Source organism: Syngnathus leptorhynchus, unplaced genomic scaffold (assembly GCF_054491065.1).
Source record: "Syngnathus leptorhynchus isolate UIUO unplaced genomic scaffold, UIUO_Slep HiC_scaffold_150, whole genome shotgun sequence".
Taxonomy (NCBI): domain Eukaryota; kingdom Metazoa; phylum Chordata; class Actinopteri; order Syngnathiformes; family Syngnathidae; genus Syngnathus; species Syngnathus leptorhynchus.
The window spans coordinates 7,501-25,000 of NW_028232117.1; positions in this window are offsets into that span (position 1 = coordinate 7,501).

The window sequence follows — 17,500 nt, forward strand, 5'->3', positions numbered from 1 at the left end:
CCGGCCCCAAGCGACAACCGGTCACCGAGGCACCCGCCGAAGGCGGGTGCCGAGTTCACCGGCCCCAAGCGACAACCGGTCACCGAGGCACCCGCCGAAGGCGGGTGCCGAGTTCACTGGCCCCAAGCGACAACCGGTCACCGAGGCACCCGCCGAAGGCGGGTGCCGAGTTCACTGGCCCCAAGCGACGGCGGTCACCGAGGCACCCGCCTCCGGCGGGTGCCGAGTTCACCGGCCCCGAGCACCAGCGGTCAGCCACGGAGGGTGCTGGATCATCCATACTTCCATAGCTCCAGAGCTCCATAGCCCCGGAGCTCCATAGCCCCGGAGCTCCATAGCTCCATAGCCCCGGAGCTCCATAGCCCCGGAGCTCCATAGCTCCATAGCCCCGGAGCTCCATAGCCCCGGAGCTCCATAGCTCCATAGCCCCGGAGCTCCATAGCCCCGGAGCTCCATAGCTCCATAGCCCCGGAGCTCCATAGCTCCATAGCCCCGGAGCTCCATAGCCCCGGAGCTCCATAGCCCCGGAGCTCCATAGCCCCGGAGCTCCATAGCCCCAGAGCTCCATACTTCCATAGCCCCAGAGCTCCATAGCTCCATACTTCCATAGCTCCAGCCGCGGAGGGTGCTGGCTGGTGGCTCCATAGCTCCATACTTCCATACTTGCAGCCACGGAGTTGGCTAAAATTGCACTAAGTGCGAAAGCCCATTCATTTACAACGGCGTGTCCGCCAGGCGGCGACATTTCCCCGTTACCGGTGGCTGCGCGGCGGGTGAGTGACAGAGCTTATCCGAGCGGCTGGAACTCTGCGCCGGCGTGGTCGAGCGTGAGGCCCCGGCCCTTTGGCTGCCTGGTACCTAAAACACTTCCATTGATCCAGCCACGGAGGGTGCTGGCTGGTGGCTCCATAGCTCCATAGCTCCATAGCACCAGAGCTCCATAGCTCCATAGCACCAGAGCTCCATAGCTCCATAGCACCAGAGCTCCATAGCTCCATAGCACCAGAGCTCCATAGCTCCATAGCACCAGAGCTCCATAGCTCCATAGCACCAGAGCTCCATAGCTCCATAGCACCAGAGCTCCATAGCTCCATAGCACCAGAGCTCCATAGCTCCATAGCACCAGAGCTCCATAGCTCCATAGCACCAGAGCTCCATAGCTCCATAGCTCCAGGGCTCCATAGCTCCAGGGCTCCATAGCTCCATAGCTCCAGGGCTCCATAGCTCCATACCTCCAGAGCTCCATAGCTCCAGCCTGGGTGGCTGGTGGCTCCATAGCTCCATACTTCCATAGCTCCAGTCAGAGAGTTGGCGAAAATTGCACTAAGTGCGAAAGCCCATTCATTTACAACGGCGTGTCCGCCAGGCGGCGACATTTCCCCGTTACCGGTGGCTGCGTGGCGGGTGAGTGACAGAGCTTATCCGAGCGGCTGGAACTCTGCGCCGGCGTGGTCGAGCGTGAGGCCCCGGCCCTTTGGCTGCCTGGTACCTAAAACACTTCCATTGATCCAGCCACGGAGGGTGCTGGCTGGTGGCTCCATAGCTCCATAGCTCCATAGCACCAGAGCTCCATAGCTCCATAGCACCAGAGCTCCATAGCTCCATAGCACCAGAGCTCCATAGCTCCATAGCACCAGAGCTCCATAGCTCCATAGCACCAGAGCTCCATAGCTCCATAGCACCAGAGCTCCATAGCTCCATAGCACCAGAGCTCCATAGCTCCATAGCACCAGAGCTCCATAGCTCCATAGCACCAGAGCTCCATAGCTCCATAGCACCAGAGCTCCATAGCTCCATAGCACCAGAGCTCCATAGCTCCATAGCTCCAGCCTGGGTGGCTGGTGGCTCCATAGCTCCATACTTCCATAGCTCCAGTCAGAGAGTGTGCTAAAATTGCACTAAGTGCGAAAGCCCATTCATTTACAACGGCGTGTCCACAAGGCGGCGACATTTCCCCGTTACCGGTGGCTGCGCGGCGGGTGAGTGACAGAGCTTATCCGAGCGGCTGGAACTCTGCGCCGGCGTGGTCGAGCGTGAGGCCTCGGCCCTTTGGCTGCCTGGTACCTAAAACACTTCCATTGATCCAGCCACGGAGGGTGCTGGCTGGTGGCTCCATAGCTCCATACCTCCAGAGCTCCAGAGCTCCATAGCACCAGAGCTCCATAGCTCCATAGCACCAGAGCTCCATAGCACCAGAGCTCCATAGCTCCATAGCACCAGAGCTCCATAGCTCCATAGCACCAGAGCTCCATAGCTCCATAGCACCAGAGCTCCATAGCTCCATAGCTCCATAGCACCAGAGCTCCATAGCTCCATAGCACCAGAGCTCCATAGCTCCATAGCACCAGAGCTCCATAGCTCCATAGCACCAGAGCTCCATAGCTCCATAGCACCAGAGCTCCATAGCTCCATAGCACCAGAGCTCCATAGCTCCATAGCTCCAGGGCTCCATAGCTCCATAGCTCCAGGGCTCCATAGCTCCAGGGCTCCATAGCTCCAGGGCTCCATAGCTCCAGGGCTCCAGGGCTCCATAGCTCCATACCTCCAGAGCTCCATACCTCCAGAGCTCCATAGCACCAGAGCTCCATGGCTTCAGAGCTCCATAGCACCATAGCTCCATACCTCCAGAGCTCCAGGGCTCCATAGCTCCATAGCTCCATAGCTCCATAGCTCCATACCTCCAGAGCTCCATAGCACCAGAGCTCCATGGCTCCATAGCTCCAGCCTGGGTGGCTGGTGGCTCCATAGCTCCATACTTCCATAGCTCCAGTCAGAGAGTTGGCGAAAATTGCACTAAGTGCGAAAGCCCATTCATTTACAACGGCGTGTCCGCCAGGCGGCGACATTTCCCCGTTACCGGTGGCTGCGCGGCGGGTGAGTGACAGAGCTTATCCGAGCGGCTGGAACTCTGCGCCGGCGTGGTCGAGCGGCTGGCCTCGGTAGTTGAGGTACCAGGGGTGGGGCGGGGAGCTCCAGGCGGGTCTTGTGAGAGAGTGAAGCCGAGCGGCTGGAACTCTCGGCCGGCCTGGTCGAGCGGCTGGCCTCGGTAGTTGAGGTACCAGGGGCGGGCTGGGGAGCTCCAGGCGGGGCTTGTGAGAGAGTGAAGCCGAGCGGCTGGAACTCTGGGCCGGCCTGGTCGAGCGGCTGGCCTCGGTAGTTGAGGTACCAGGGGCGGGCTGGGGAGCTCCAGGCGGGGCTTGTGAGAGAGTGTAGCCGAGCGGCTGGAACTCTGGGCCGGCGTGGTTGAGCAGCATGCCCGCGGAGGTGGCTCTTCCATAGGCAGGGAGGGTGCTGGAGCTCCACACTTCCATAGGCAGGGAGGGTGCTGGAGCTCCACACTTCCATAGGCAGGGAGGGTGCTGGAGCTCCACACTTCCATAGGCAGGGAGGGTGCTGGAGCTCCACACTTCCATAGGCAGGGAGGGTGCTGGAGCTCCACACTTCCATAGGCAGGGAGGGTGCTGGAGCTCCACACTTCCATAGGCAGGGAGGGTGCTGGAGCTCCACACTTCCATAGGCAGGGAGGGTGCTGGAGCTCCACACTTCCGTAGGCAGGGAGGGTGCTGGAGCTCCACACTTCCGTAGGCAGGGAGGGTGCTGGAGCTCCACACTTCCGTAGGCAGGGAGGGTGCTGGAGCTCCACACTTCCATAGGCAGGGAGGGTGCTGGAGCTCCACACTTCCATAGGCAGGGAGGGTGCTGGAGCTCCACACTTCCATAGGCAGGGAGGGTGCTGGAGCTCCACACTTCCATAGGCAGGGAGGGTGCTGGAGCTCCACACTTCCATAGGCAGGGAGGGTGCTGGAGCTCCACACTTCCATAGGCAGGGAGGGTGCTGGAGCTCCACACTTCCATAGGCAGGGAGGGTGCTGGAGCTCCACACTTCCATAGGCAGGGAGGGTGCTGGAGCTCCACACTTCCATAGGCAGGGAGGGTGCTGGAGCTCCACACTTCCATAGGCAGGGAGGGTGCTGGAGCTCCACACTTCCGTAGGCAGGGAGGGTGCTGGAGCTCCACACTTCCGTAGGCAGGGAGGGTGCTGGAGCTCCACACTTCCGTAGGCAGGGAGGGTGCTGGAGCTCCACACTTCCATAGGCAGGGAGGGTGCTGGAGCTCCACACTTCCATAGGCAGGGAGGGTGCTGGAGCTCCACACTTCCATAGGCAGGGAGGGTGCTGGAGCTCCACACTTCCATAGGCAGGGAGGGTGCTGGAGCTCCACACTTCCATAGGCAGGGAGGGTGCTGGAGCTCCACACTTCCATAGGCAGGGAGGGTGCTGGAGCTCCACACTTCCATAGGCAGGGAGGGTGCTGGAGCTCCACACTTCCATAGGCAGGGAGGGTGCTGGAGCTCCACACTTCCATAGGCAGGGAGGGTGCTGGAGCTCCACACTTCCATAGGCAGGGAGGGTGCTGGAGCTCCACACTTCCATAGGCAGGGAGGGTGCTGGAGCTCCACACTTCCATAGGCAGGGAGGGTGCTGGAGCTCCACACTTCCATAGGCAGGGAGGGTGCTGGAGCTCCACACTTCCATAGGCAGGGAGGGTGCTGGCACATCCACACTTCCAGCCACGGAGCATGCTGGCACTTCCACCTTGCTTGCTAAGTCGGCGTGATCTTGCCCAAAAAGTCCCTCCTCACCTCCAGCTGGAAGTGGAAAAAAATCCTCCACCTGCTTGGCCGAGGTTCTGGAAGCCAGCAGCTCGCAGAATGTTGCCAAAGTTTCACTGGAAGGAAAAGAAAAGAGAAGACCGAGTGCGCATTTCACCTACCGCCGAATGTCCACAAGAGGGAAGTGTCACTCCGTCGCAGAATCTGCGCCGACGCACTCGGCACCCTTCGAATTTATGGTGCCGGTGCGGGTGTTCTGGGTGCAAAAAGGCCGCCCAAGTGGTAGAAAAAAATCAGACTTCGTCTCTTAGGTCGAAATTAATGCCAAGTTTTGAAATGCGCTGGCAGGGGTGGACCAGGGCCCGTTAGAAGTGCTTAGGCGAGGTCCTGGAAGCCTAACCCGGCGTGATCTTGTGCAAAAAGCCGCTGCTGAGCTCCAGCTGGAAGTGTAAAAAGAACCGGGCTGGATCAAAAAAAGAACCGGGCGGCCCGTTAAAATTGCTTAGCCGAGGTCCTGGAACCCTAACCCGGCGTGATCTTGTGCAAAAAGCCGCTGCTGAGCTCCAGCTGGAAGTGTAAAAAGAACCGGGCTGGTTCAAAAAAAGAACCGGGCGACCCGTTAGAAGTGCTTAGCCGAGGTCCTGGAAGCCTAACCCGGCGTGATCTTGTGCAAAAAGCCGCTGCTGAGCTCCAGCTGGAAGTGGAAAAAGAACCGGGCTGGATCAAAAAAGAACCGGGCTGGATCAAAAAAGAACCGGGCGGCCCGTTAAAATTGCTTAGCCGAGGTCCTGGAAGCCTAACACGGCGTGATCTTGTGCAAAAAACCGCTCCCGAGCTCCAGCTGGAAGTGTAAAAAGAACCGGGCTGGATAAAAAAAGAACCGGGCTGGATCAAAAAAGAACCGGGCGACCCGTTAAAATTGCTTAGCCGAGGTCCTGGAAGCCTAACACGGCGTGATCTTGTGCAAAAAGCCGCTCCCGAGCTCCAGCTGGAAGTGTAAAAAGAACCGGGCTGGATAAAAAAAGAACCGGGCTGGATCAAAAAAGAACCGGGCGACCCGTTAAAATTGCTTAGCCGAGGTCCTGGAAGCCTAACCCGGCGTGATCTTGTGCAAATAGCCGCTGCCGAGCTCCAGCTGGAAGTGTGAAAAGAACCGGGCTGGATAAAAAAAAGAACCGGGCTGGATCAAAAAAGAACCGGGCGACCCGTTAAAATTGCTTAGCCGAGGTCCTGGAAGCCTAACACGGCGTGATCTTGTGCAAAAAACCGCTCCCGAGCTCCAGCTGGAAGTGTAAAAAGAACCGGGCTGGATAAAAAAAGAACCGGGCTGGATCAAAAAAGAACCGGGCGACCCGTTAAAATTGCTTAGCCGAGGTCCTGGAAGCCTAACCCGGCGTGATCTTGTGCAAAAAGCCGCTCCCGAGCTCCAGCTGGAAGTGTAAAAAGAACCGGGCTGGATAAAAAAAGAACCGGGCTGGATCAAAAAAGAACCGGGCGACCCGTTAAAATTGCTTAGCCGAGGTCCTGGAAGCCTAACACGGCGTGTTCTTGTGCAAAAAGCCGCTCCCAAGCTCCAGCTGGAAGTGTAAAAAGAACCGGGCTGGATAAAAAAAAGAACCGGGCTGGATCAAAAAAGAACCGGGCGACCCGTTAAAATTGCTTAGCCGAGGTCCTGGAAGCCTAACACGGCGTGATCTTGTGCAAAAAGCCGCTCCCGAGCTCCAGCTGGAAGTGTAAAAAGAACCGGGCTGGATAAAAAAAGAACCGGGCTGGATAAAAAAAAGAACCGGGCGACCCGTTAAAATTGCTTAGCCGAGGTCCTGGAAGCCTAACACGGCGTGTTCTTGTGCAAAAAGCCGCTCCCGAGCTCCAGCTGGAAGTGTAAAAAGAACCAGGCTGGATAAAAAAAAGAACCGGGCTGGATCAAAAAAGAACCGGGCGACCCGTTAAAATTGCTTAGCCGAGGTCCTGGAAGCCTAACACGGCGTGATCTTGTGCAAAAAGCCGCTCCCGAGCTCCAGCTGGAAGTGTAAAAAGAACCGGGCTGGATAAAAAAAGAACCGGGCTGGATAAAAAAAAGAACCGGGCGACCCGTTAAAATTGCTTAGCCGAGGTCCTGGAAGCCTAACACGGCGTGATCTTGTGCAAAAAGCCGCTCCCGAGCTCCAGCTGGAAGTGTAAAAAGAACCAGGCTGGATAAAAAAAAGAACCGGGCTGGATCAAAAAAGAACCGGGCGACCCGTTAAAATTGCTTAGCCGAGGTCCTGGAAGCCTAACACGGCGTGTTCTTGTGCAAAAAGCCGCTCCCGAGCTCCAGCTGGAAGTGTAAAAAGAACCGGGCTGGATAAAAAAAAGAACCGGGCTGGTTCAAAAAAGAACCGGGCAACCCGTTAAAATTGCTTAGCCGAGGTCCTGGAAGCCTAACACGGCGTGTTCTTGTGCAAAAAGCCGCTCCCGAGCTCCAGCTGGAAGTGTAAAAAGAACCAGGCTGGATAAAAAAAAGAACCGGGCTGGATCAAAAAAGAACCGGGCGACCCGTTAAAATTGCTTAGCCGAGGTCCTGGAAGCCTAACACGGCGTGTTCTTGTGCAAAAAGCCGCTCCCGAGCTCCAGCTGGAAGTGTAAAAAGAACCAGGCTGGATAAAAAAAAGAACCGGGCTGGTTCAAAAAAGAACCGGGCAACCCGTTAAAATTGCTTAGCCGAGGTCCTGGAAGCCTAACACGGCGTGATCTTGTGCAAAAAGCCGCTCCCGAGCTCCAGCTGGAAGTGTAAAAAGAACCGGGCTGGATAAAAAAAGAACCGGGCTGGATAAAAAAAAAGAACCGGGCGACCCGTTAAAATTGCTTAGCCGAGGTCCTGGAAGCCTAACACGGCGTGATCTTGTGCAAAAAGCCGCTCCCGAGCTCCAGCTGGAAGTGTAAAAAGAACCAGGCTGGATAAAAAAAAGAACCGGGCTGGATCAAAAAAGAACCGGGCGACCCGTTAAAATTGCTTAGCCGAGGTCCTGGAAGCCTAACACGGCGTGATCTTGTGCAAAAAGCCGCTCCCGAGCTCCAGCTGGAAGTGTAAAAAGAACCGGGCTGGATAAAAAAAGAACCGGGCTGGATAAAAAAAAGAACCGGGCGACCCGTTAAAATTGCTTAGCCGAGGTCCTGGAAGCCTAACACGGCGTGATCTTGTGCAAAAAGCCGCTCCCGAGCTCCAGCTGGAAGTGTAAAAAGAACCAGGCTGGATAAAAAAAAGAACCGGGCTGGATCAAAAAAGAACCGGGCGACCCGTTAAAATTGCTTAGCCGAGGTCCTGGAAGCCTAACACGGCGTGTTCTTGTGCAAAAAGCCGCTCCCGAGCTCCAGCTGGAAGTGTAAAAAGAACCGGGCTGGATAAAAAAAAGAACCGGGCTGGTTCAAAAAAGAACCGGGCAACCCGTTAAAATTGCTTAGCCGAGGTCCTGGAAGCCTAACACGGCGTGTTCTTGTGCAAAAAGCCGCTCCCGAGCTCCAGCTGGAAGTGTAAAAAGAACCAGGCTGGATAAAAAAAAGAACCGGGCTGGATCAAAAAAGAACCGGGCGACCCGTTAAAATTGCTTAGCCGAGGTCCTGGAAGCCTAACACGGCGTGTTCTTGTGCAAAAAGCCGCTCCCGAGCTCCAGCTGGAAGTGTAAAAAGAACCAGGCTGGATAAAAAAAAGAACCGGGCTGGATCAAAAAAGAACCGGGCGACCCGTTAAAATTGCTTAGCTGAGGTCCTGGAAGCCTAACACGGCGTGATCTTGTGCAAAAAGCCGCTCCCGAGCTCCAGCTGGAAGTGTAAAAAGAACCGGGCTGGATAAAAAAAAAGAACCGGGCTGGTTCAAAAAAGAACCGGGCAACCCGTTAAAATTGCTTAGCCGAGGTCCTGGAAGCCTAACCCGGCGTGATCTTGTGCAAAAAGCCGCTCCCGAGCTCCAGCTGGAAGTGTAAAAAGAACCGGGCTGGATAAAAAAAAAGAACCGGGCTGGTTCAAAAAAGAACCGGGCAACCCGTTAAAATTGCTTAGCCGAGGTCCTGGAAGCCTAACCCGGCGTGATCTTGCCCGAAAGTCGGCCTCTATACTTCCATTTTAGGTACCAGGGGCTATTAGTGTACTTGGTCCCACTAGTCAGTGTACTCATCCAGTTACCCCCCGTTTTCCAAAACACCATCGGCACGTATAAGGGGGGGACTCTTGAGAGAGATGAGGTATATGGCAGCGCAACACCAATCCGCTCCGCGCTGGTTCCCATGTCGGCTACGGATGAATAAAACCAGCCTGTCCCCCCTGGAGCTCACGAGACACGGAATTTTTTCTAAGTGCCAACGGCTCTTCCGAGCAAACGTGTCCGCTCCGGCTGGTTCCCCCGTCGGCCTCGAATGACGAAAAATGCCGGTCTCCGCCCGGAGCTCATGACAAACGAAAAATTTTCTAAGTGCCAACGGCACTAGCGAGCGAATGTGTCCGCTCGGCGCTGGTTCCCGGGTCGAACCCGGAAGACGAAAAACGCCGCTCTCCGCCCGGAGCTCATGACAAACGAAAAATTTTCTAAGTGCCAACGGCACTAGCGAGCGAATGTGTCCGCTCGGCGCTGGTTCCCGGGTCGAACCCGGAAGACGAAAAACGCCGCTCTCCGCCCGGAGCTCATGACAAACGAAAAATTTTCTAAGTGCCAACGGCACTAGCGAGCGAATGTGTCCGCTCGGCGCTGGTTCCCGGGTCGAACCCGGAAGACGAAAAACGCCGCTCTCCGCCCGGAGCTCATGACAAACGAAAAATTTTCTAAGTGCCAACGGCACTAGCGAGCGAATGTGTCCGCTCGGCGCTGGTTCCCGGGTCGAACCCGGAAGACGAAAAACGCCGCTCTCCGCCCGGAGCTCATTACAAACGAAAAATGTTCTAAGTGCCAACGGCACTAGCGAGCGAATGTGTCCGCTCGGCGCTGGTTCCCGGGTCGAACCCGGAAGACGAAAAACGCCGCTCTCCGCCCGGAGCTCATGACAAACGAAAAATTTTCTAAGTGCCAACGGCACTAGCGAGCGAATGTGTCCGCTCGGCGCTGGTTCCCGGGTCGAACCCGGAAGACGAAAAACGCCGCTCTCCGCCCGGAGCTCATGACAAACGAAAAATTTTCTAAGTGCCAACGGCACTAGCGAGCGAATGTGTCCGCTCGGCGCTGGTTCCCGGGTCGAACCCGGAAGACAAAAAACGCCGGTCTCCGCCCGGAGCTCATGACAAACGAAAAATTTTCTAAGTGCCAACGGCACTAGCGAGCGAATGTGTCCGCTCGGCGCTGGTTCCCGGGTCGAACCCGGAAGACGAAAAACGCCGCTCTCCGCCCGGAGCTCATGACAAACGAAAAATTTTCTAAGTGCCAACGGCACTTGCGAGCGAATGTGTCCGCTCGGCGCTGGTTCCCGGGTCGGACCCGGAAGACGAAAAACGCCGGTCTCCGCCCGGAGCTCATGACAAACGAAAAATTTTCTAAGTGCCAACGGCACTAGCGAGCGAATGTGTCCGCTCGGCGCTGGTTCCCGGGTCGGACCCGGAAGACGAAAAACGCCGGTCCTCGCCTGGAGGTCCCAGCAAAATCGGCGAAAAAACGACTAAGTGTCAACTTTCGAAAAAACGACTAAGTGCCCACGGCTCTGCGGGGCTTGTGAGTCCGCCCCGCGCCGGTTCGGTGGTCGGCCTCAAAAAGCAAAAAATCAGCCTCTCTCCCTGGAGCTCACCTCGAGGTACCAGGGGGTGAGGTACCCGGGCTAAGGTGCAGTACCTTTTTTGGTCTTCAGGTGCGCCAGAGTACAATGAAATGGTCCCAGTAGTCAGTGTACTCATCGACTTTCCCCCCGTTTTCCAAAGCACCTCGTTTACGAGTATGGAGGAGATGGTGCTGGTCTCCCCACGGCGTCGGACACGCCGTCCTCGACAGCACAAGGTCGGATAGAAGACCTGGAAACCGCCGTGGCACGCGCTGGAGGTGGGCACTTTGGCGAAAAAACGACTAAGTGTCAACTTTCGAAAAAACGACTAAGTGTCAACTTTCGAAAAAACGGCTAAGTGTCAACTTTCGAAAAAACGACTAAGTGTCACCTCTCTGAAAAAATGGCAAAGTGTCGCCTCTCTGAAATTTTTCTAAGTGCCCACGGCTCTGCGGGCTCGTGCATCCGAGCCGCGCCGGTTCTGCAACCGGCCTAGAATGACGAAAAATAACGGTCTCCTCCTGGAGCTCACAGCCAATTGTGGCGAAAAAGTGGCAAAGTGCCCACGGCCCTGCCGAGCTTTGGCGTCCGCTCAGCGCCGGTGCCGCAGTCGGCCTCGAATGACGAAAAATGACGGTCTCCTCCTGGAGCTCACAGCCAACTTGGCAAAAAGTTTCTAAGTGCCCACGGCCCTGCCGAGCTTTGGCGTCCGCCCAGCGCCGGTTCCGCAGTCGGCCTCGAATGACGAAAAATAACGGTCTCCTCCTGGAGCTCACAGCCAACTTGGCAAAAAGTTTCTAAGTGCCCACGGCCCTGCCGAGCTTTGGCGTCCGCTCAGCGCCGGTGCCGCAGTCGGCCTCGAATGACGAAAAATGACGGTCTCCTCCTGGAGCTCACAGCCAACTTGGCAAAAAGTTTCTAAGTGCCCACGGCCCTGCCGAGCTTTGGCGTCCGCCCAGCGCCGGTTCCGCAGTCGGCCTCGAATGACGAAAAATAACGGTCTCCTCCTGGAGCTCACAGCCAACTTGGCAAAAAGTTTCTAAGTGCCCACGGCCCTGCCGAGCTTTGGCGTCCGCTCAGCGCCGGTGCCGCAGTCGGCCTCGAATGACGAAAAATGACGGTCTCCTCCTGGAGCTCACAGCCAACTTGGCAAAAAGTTTCTAAGTGCCCACGGCCCTGCCGAGCTTTGGCGTCCGCCCAGCGCCGGTTCCGCAGTCGGCCTCGAATGACGAAAAATAACGGTCTCCTCCTGGAGCTCACAGCCAACTTGGCAAAAAGTTTCTAAGTGCCCACGGCCCTGCCGAGCTTTGGCGTCCGCCCAGCGCCGGTTCCGCAGTCGGCCTCGAATGACGAAAAATAACGGTCTCCTCCTGGAGCTCACAGCCAACTTGGCAAAAAGTTTCTAAGTGCCCACGGCCCTGCCGAGCTTTGGCGTCCGCCCAGCGCCGGTTCCGCAGTCGGCCTCGAATGACGAAAAATAACGGTCTCCTCCTGGAGCTCACAGCCAACTTGGCAAAAAGTTTCTAAGTGCCCACGGCCCTGCCGAGCTTTGGCGTCCGCTCAGCGCCGGTTCCGCAGTCGGCCTCGAATGACGAAAAATGACGGTCTCCTCCTGGAGCTCACAGCCAACTTGGCAAAAAGTTTCTAAGTGCCCACGGCCCTGCCGAGCTTTGGCGTCCGCCCAGCGCCGGTTCCGCAGTCGGCCTCGAATGACGAAAAATAACGGTCTCCTCCTGGAGCTCACAGCCAACTTGGCAAAAAGTTTCTAAGTGCCCACGGCCCTGCCGAGCTTTGGCGTCCGCCCAGCGCCGGTTCCGCAGTCGGCCTCGAATGACGAAAAATAACGGTCTCCTCCTGGAGCTCACAGCCAACTTGGCAAAAAGTTTCTAAGTGCCCACGGCCCTGCCGAGCTTTGGCGTCCGCTCAGCGCCGGTGCCGCAGTCGGCCTCGAATGACGAAAAATGACGGTCTCCTCCTGGAGCTCACAGCCAACTTGGCAAAAAGTTTCTAAGTGCCCACGGCCCTGCCGAGCTTTGGCATCCGCCCAGCGCCGGTTCCGCAGTCGGCCTCGAATGACGAAAAATAACGGTCTCCTCCTGGAGCTCACAGCCAACTTGGCAAAAAGTTTCTAAGTGCCCACGGCCCTGCCGAGCTTTGGCGTCCGCCCAGCGCCGGTTCCGCAGTCGGCCTCGAATGACGAAAAATAACGGTCTCCTCCTGGAGCTCACAGCCAACTTGGCAAAAAGTTTCTAAGTGCCCACGGCCCTGCCGAGCTTTGGCATCCGCCCAGCGCCGGTTCCGCAGTCGGCCTCGAATGACGAAAAATGACGGTCTCCTCCTGGAGCTCACAGCCAACTTGGCAAAAAGTTTCTAAGTGCCCACGGCCCTGCCGAGCTTTGGCGTCCGCCCAGCGCCGGTTCCGCAGTCGGCCTCGAATGACGAAAAATAACGGTCTCCTCCTGGAGCTCACAGCCAACTTGGCAAAAAGTTTCTAAGTGCCCACGGCCCTGCCGAGCTTTGGCGTCCGCTCAGCGCCGGTGCCGCAGTCGGCCTCGAATGACGAAAAATGACGGTCTCCTCCTGGAGCTCACAGCCAACTTGGCAAAAAGTTTCTAAGTGCCCACGGCCCTGCCGAGCTTTGGCGTCCGCCCAGCGCCGGTTCCGCAGTCGGCCTCGAATGACGAAAAATAACGGTCTCCTCCTGGAGCTCACAGCCAACTTGGCAAAAAGTTTCTAAGTGCCCACGGCCCTGCCGAGCTTTGGCGTCCGCCCAGCGCCGGTTCCGCAGTCGGCCTCGAATGACGAAAAATAACGGTCTCCTCCTGGAGCTCACAGCCAACTTGGCAAAAAGTTTCTAAGTGTCACATCTGTGAAAAAACGACTAAGTGTCAACTTTCGAAAAAACGGCTAAGTGTCAACTTTCGAAAAAACGGCAAAGTGTCACATCTCTGAAAAAACGGCTAAGTGTCGACTTTCGAAAAAACGGCTAAGTGTCAACTTTCGAAAAAACGGCAAAGTGTCACATCTCTGAAAAAACGGCTAAGTGTCACATCTCTGAAAAAACGGCTAAGTGTCACATCTCTGAAAAAACGGCTAAGTGTCGCCTCTCTGAAAAAACGGCAAAGTGTCAACTTTCGAAAAAACGACAGAGTGTCGCCTCTCTGAAAAAACGACTAAGTGTCGACTCTGAGAAAATGGCAAAGTGCCCACGGCTCTGCGGGCTCGTGCATCCGACCCGCGCCGGTTCCCCAGCCGGCCTGATATAAGGCAAAACCAGCCTCTCCGCCTGGAGCTCAGAGCCAACTTGGCGAATATTTTCTAAGTGCCCACGGCTCTGCGTGGCTACGGCGTCTGCCCAGCGCCGGTTCCTGGGTCGAACCCCGAGGACGAGGAATGCCGGTCTCCGCCTGGAGGTCCCAGCTTAATCGGCGAAAATTTTCTAAGTGCCCACGGCTCTGCCGGGCTCGTGCATCCGACCCGCGCCGGTTCCCCAGCCGGCCTGAAATAAGGCAAAACCAGGCTCTCCCCCTGGAGCTCAGAGCCAATTGTGGCGAAAAAACGACTAAGTGTCAACTTTCGAAAAAACGACTAAGTGTCAACTTTCCAAAAAAACGGCTAAGTGTCGACTTTCGAAAAAACGGCTAAGTGTCAACTTTCGAAAAAACGACTAAGTGTCGCCTCTGAAAAAACGACTAAGTGTCGCCTCTCTGAAAAAACGACTAAGTGCCCACGGCTCTGCGGGGCTTGTGAGTCCGCCCCGCGCCGGTTCGGCGGTCGGCCTCAAAAAGCGAAAAATCAGCCTCTCTCCCTGGAGCTCACCAAAAATTTGTCGAAATTTTTCTAAGTTCTCCTCGAGGTACCAGGGGGTGAGGTACCCGGGCTAAGGTGCAGTACCTTTTTTGGTCTTCAGGTGCGCCAGAGTACAATGAAATGGTCCCAGTAGTCAGTGTACTCATCGACTTTCCCCCCGTTTTCCAAAGCACCCCGTTTACGAATATGGAGGAGATGGTGCTGGTCTCCCCACGGCGTCGGACACGCCGTCCTCGACAGCACAAGGTCGGATAGAAGACCTGAAAAGCGCCGTGGCACGCGCTGGAGGTGTCACTGTGGCGAAAAAGTGACTAAGTGTCAACTTTCGAAAAAACGGCTAAGTGTCAACTTTCGAAAAAACGGCTAAGTGTCAACTTTCGAAAAAACGGCTAAGTGTCACCTCTCTGAAAAAACGGCAAAGTGTCAACTTTCGAAAAAACGACTAAGTGTCAACTTTCGAAAAAACGACTAAGTGTCACCTCTCTGAAAAAATGGCAAAGTGTCAACTGCGAATGTGGTGGTGCATGGAAGGAAGTGGAGGACGGCCGCCTCCTTAAACACAGGCCGGAGAGGAGCGTCAGGGCCAGGCTCCTCAAACATGGACCGAGTGTCGCCCTTAACACAGACCAAGGGGAGGACGGCCGCCTCCTTAAACACAGGCCGGAGAGGAGCGTCAGGGCCAGGCTCCTCAAACATGGACCGAGTGTCGCCCTTAACACAGACCAAGGGGAGGACGGCCGCCTCCTTAAACACAGGCCGGAGAGGAGCGTCAGGGCCAGGCTCCTCAAACATGGACCGAGTGTCGCCCTTAACACAGACCAAGGGGAGGACGGCCGCCTCCTTAAACACAGGCCGGAGAGGAGCGTCAGGGCCAGGCTCCTCAAACATGGACCGAGTGTCGCCCTTAACACGGACCAAGGGGAGGACGGCCGCCTCCTTAAACACAGGCCGGAGAGGAGCGTCAGGGCCAGGCTCCTCAAACATGGACCGAGTGTCGCCCTTAACACGGACCAAGGGGAGGACGGCCGCCTCCTTAAACACAGGCCGGAGAGGAGCGTCAGGGCCAGGCTCCTCAAACATGGACCGAGTGTCGCCCTTAACACAGACCAAGGGGAGGACGGCCGCCTCCTTAAACACAGGCCGGAGAGGAGCGTCAGGGCCAGGCTCCTCAAACATGGACCGAGTGTCGCCCTTAACACGGACCAAGGGGAGGACGGCCGCCTCCTTAAACACAGGCCGGAGAGGAGCGTCAGGGCCAGGCTCCTCAAACATGGACCGAGTGTCGCCCTTAACACGGACCAAGGGGAGGACGGCCGCCTCCTTAAACACAGGCCGGAGAGGAGCGTCAGGGCCAGGCTCCTCAAACATGGACAGAGTGTCGCCCTTAACACAGACCAAGCGGAGGACGGCCGCCTCCCTAAATACAGGCCGAACCGGAGCGCGAGTGTCGCTCCTTAAACACGGACCGAGTGGAGGACGGCCGCCTCCTTAAACACAGGCCGAACAAAATGACACAAAGTGTCAACTGCGAATGTTGTCCATCCAAGGAAGGAGCGTGATGCCCGGCCGGCTCCTTAAACACAGGCCGAGAGTCGCCCCGGACGGTCCGCCTCGCGGCGCCCGTCTGCTCGGATAAAATGACACAAAGTGTCAACTACGAATGTTGTCCATCCAAGGAGGGAGCGTGATGCCCGGCCGGCTCCGAAAACACAGGCCGAGAGTCGCCCCGGACGGTCCGCCTCGCGGCGCCCGTCTGCTCGGATAAAATGACACAAAGTGTCAACTGCGAATGTTGTCCATCCAAGGAAGGAGCGTGATGCCCGGCCGGCTCCTTAAACACAGGCCGAGAGTCGCCCCGGACGGTCCGCCTCGCGGCGCCCGTCTGCTCGGATAAAATGACACAAAGTGTCAACTACGAATGTTGTCCATCCAAGGAGGGAGCGTGATGCCCGGCCGGCTCCGAAAACACAGGCCGAGAGTCGCCCCGGACGGTCCGCCTCGCGGCGCCCGTCTGCTCGGATAAAATGACACAAAGTGTCAACTGCGAATGTTGTCCATCCAAGGAAGGAGCGTGATGCCCGGCCGGCTCCTTAAACACAGGCCGAGAGTCGCCCCGGACGGTCCGCCTCGCGGCGCCCGCCCGCTCGGATAAAATGACACAAAGTGTCAACTACGAATGTTGTCCATCCAAGGAGGGAGCGTGAGGCCCGGCCGGCTCCGAAAACACAGGCCGAGAGTCGCCCCGGACGGTCCGCCTCTCGAGGCGCCCGCCCGCTCGGATAAAATGACACAAAGTGTCAACTACGAATGTTGTCCATCCAAGGAGGGAGCGTGATGCCCGGCCGGCTCCGAAAACACAGGCCGAGAGTCGCCCCGGACGGTCCGCCTCGCGGCGCCCGTCTGCTCGGATAAAATGACACAAAGTGTCAACTACGAATGTTGTCCATCCAAGGAGGGAGCGTGAGGCCCGGCCGGCTCCGAAAACACAGGCCGAGAGTCGCCCCGGACGGTCCGCCTCTCGAGGCGCCCGCCCGCTCGGATAAAATGACACAAAGTGTCAACTACGAATGTTGTCCATCCAAGGAGGGAGCGTGATGCCCGGCCGGCTCCGAAAACACAGGCCGAGAGTCGCCCCGGACGGTCCGCCTCGCGGCGCCCGCCCGCTCGGATAAAATGACACAAAGTGTCAACTACGAATGTTGTCCATCCAAGGAGGGAGCGTGAGGCCCGGCCGGCTCCGAAAACACAGGCCGAGAGTCGCCCCGGACGGTCCGCCTCTCGAGGCGCCCGCCCGCTCGGATAAAATGACACAAAGTGTCAACTACGAATGTTGTCCATCCAAGGAGGGAGCGTGATGCCCGGCCGGCTCCGAAAACACAGGCCGAGATTCGACCCCGGACGGGCCGTCTTCTCCCGGCGCCCGCCCGCGTACGCCCCCCATCCCCGGTCGCCCGTCTGCTCCCGGCGGGCCTCCGAGTACCCCCTCACCCAACTGACCGACTGGCACTCATGACCCGCCTTGGTAGGGCCCCCATCGGCCTCGGCTCGTCCGACGTCGGGTGGACGGTTCCTACCCACTGCGGGTCGCACTCTAGCGCCCCGGCCGCCGCGTGAGCGTGCGCTCCCCGCGCCGCCCCGCAGGCCCCGGCGCGACCGTACTGCGGCGAGACCGAGACGACCCGGTTTGGCATCCATCCCACCTAGCCACGATCCACGGAGGCCGAGCGAGCGGCTGAGTGTCGGGCGCCGCGCGTGCGAGCGTCCGCCGGCCGCGCCGGTCCTTCCGCGAATGTCGTTTCTCAAACCCTCCGGCTTGATAGCGGCGGCACCACGGGAAGCCGTCCACACACACCGTCCGACCTCTATC